We start from the raw sequence: 2,482 nt of genomic DNA, 5'->3' as shown, positions 1-2,482 counted from the left end.
ATCAGCCATGATCATAGTGAATGGTGGTGCAGGCTCGAAGGGCCGAATGGCCTACTCCTGCACCTATTTTCTATGTTTCTAAGAGCAAGGGAGTTATCCCCGGTGTCCTGGGGCCAATATTTATCCCTCAATCAACAGAACAAAAAAACAGATTATCTGGGTCATTATCACATTGCTGTTTGTGGGAGCTTGCTGTGCGCAAATTGGCTGCCGTGTTTCCTACATTACAACAGTGACTACACTCCAAAAATACTTCATTGGCTGCAAAACGCTTTGAGACATCGGGTGGTCATGAAAGGTGTGAAAGGTGCTATCTAAGTGTGAGTCTTTCCTTTTCCTTCCGACAAGACATGGACCCAATGTAAATGTTCATGTGCTGCATCTGCACAGCAACAGGCTGCAAAGCACTCACTCCCCCCGCCCCCACCCCCGCCCTCCCGCACGAGGCTCCGTCCTTCAACAGAAGCTGTATTGTGCATCAGCAGCGGGGGAGAAAATAATAGCAGGCACACAGCGCTCCACAGGTGGGCAGCAAGAGAACGCTGGCAGGGAAAGCACCGCTGCAGGCAAATGTGAGAAGGCCCGGAACAGGGAGGGGGGCTGTCAAGACGCAGGGGTGCTGCCTCGGGGTGCTCATCTACTTGCGAAAATCTTCATAAACGCGCTTGCCTTTGGGCCAAGGCTGCTCGCAAGGCAGGCGTTGTTCCACGCTGAAGCAGCTGTCCAGCCGAGTACACAGGTACTGACGACAGAGAACACAACCCGAGGCGTTGTGGGACCTGCAGGTACCGCGTCTATTGGTGGAAAGGCCCAAAAGGGGTTCCCGTCTCTCTTGTATTGCAGCAGTAATTGCTAAAACGTCACGGGGTGTGGTGCCAACCAGAAAGAAAAGACTTGCATTTATATAGCGCCTTTTCACGACCGCTGCGTCTCAAAGCGCTTTACAGCCAATGAAGTGCTTTTGCAGTGTAGTCACTGTTGCAATGTGGGAAATGCGGCAGCCAATTTGCGCACAGCAAGCTCCCACAAACAGCAATGTGATAATGACCCAGATAATCTGTTTTTGTGATGTTGATTGAGGGGTAGATATTGACCAGGACACCGGGGATAACTCCCCCTGCTCTTCTTCAAAATAGTGCCATGGGATCTTTTACGTCCGCCTGAGAGAGCAGACGGGGCCTCGGTTTAACGTCTCATCCAAAAGACGGCACCTCCGACAGTGCAGCACTCCCTCAGCACTGCACTGGGAGTGTCAGCCTGGATTTTTGTGCTCGAGTGGGACTTGAACCCACAAACTTCTGACCCAGAGGCTAGAGTGCTGCCCACTGAGCCACAGCTGACACAACTAACTGAGACAAAAACTTCAACATTCAATGAAACAACAGCAGTCCTGCTTTAAGAGACCACCGACGACAACAACAACAACAACTTGCATTTATATCGCGCCTTTAATGTAGTGAAACGTTCCAAGGCGCTTCACAGGAGCGATTATCAAACAAAACTTGACACCGAGCCACGAAAGGAGCAATTAGAGCAGGTGCTTGGTCAAAGAGGTTGGTTTTAAAGAGTCTTAAAGGATGAGAGAGAGGCGGAGAGCGGGAGAGGTTTGGGGAGGGAAGTCCAACGATTAGGGCCCAGGCAGTTGAAGGCGCGGCTGCCAATGGTGGAGCGATTAAAGTCGGGGAATCCCTGGCCCAAGACAGCGCAAAGTGGAGGAGAAGTATCCGGGAAGGTGCCGAACACCTCGAGTCTCTTCGACGGGAGCACGCGGAGGCCAAGCGCAAACAGCGGAAGGAGCGTACGACAACCCAAGCCCCCCACCCACCCGTCCCTCCAACCACCCTCTGCCCCACCTGTGACAGAGATTGTAGGTCCCGCATTGGTCTCATCAGTCACCCGAGAACTCATATTGGTGTGGAAGGAATTCATAAGAACATAAGAAATAGGAACAGGAGAAGGCCATCTAGCCCCTCGAGCCTGCTCCGCCATTCAACAAGATCATGGCTGATCTGGCCGTGGACTCAGCTCCACTTACCCGCCCACTCCCTGTAACCCTTAATTCCCTTATTGGTTAAAAATCTATCTATCTGTGATTTGAATATATTCAATGAGCTAGCCTCAACTGCTTCCTTGGGCAGAGAATTTCACAGATTCACAACCCTCTGGGAGAAGAAATTCCTTCTCAACTCGGTTTTAAATTGGCTCCCCCGTATTTTGAGGCTGTGCCCCCTAGTTCTAGTCTCACCAACTAGTGGAAACAACCTCTCTGCCTCTATCTTGTCTATCCCTTTCATTATTTTAAATGTTTCTATAAGATCACCCCTCATCCTTCTGAACTCCAAAGAGTAAAGACCCAGTCTACTCAATCTATCATCATAAGGTAACCCCCTCATCTCCGGAATCAGCCTCGTGAATCGTCTCTGTACCCCCTCCAAAGCCAGTATATCCTTCCTTAAGTAAGGTGACCAAAACTGCACGCAGT

This window comes from Pristiophorus japonicus, chromosome 16, assembly GCF_044704955.1.
Source record: "Pristiophorus japonicus isolate sPriJap1 chromosome 16, sPriJap1.hap1, whole genome shotgun sequence".
Taxonomy (NCBI): Eukaryota; Metazoa; Chordata; class Chondrichthyes; family Pristiophoridae; genus Pristiophorus; species Pristiophorus japonicus.
Note: the sequence above shows the minus strand (reverse complement) of the source record.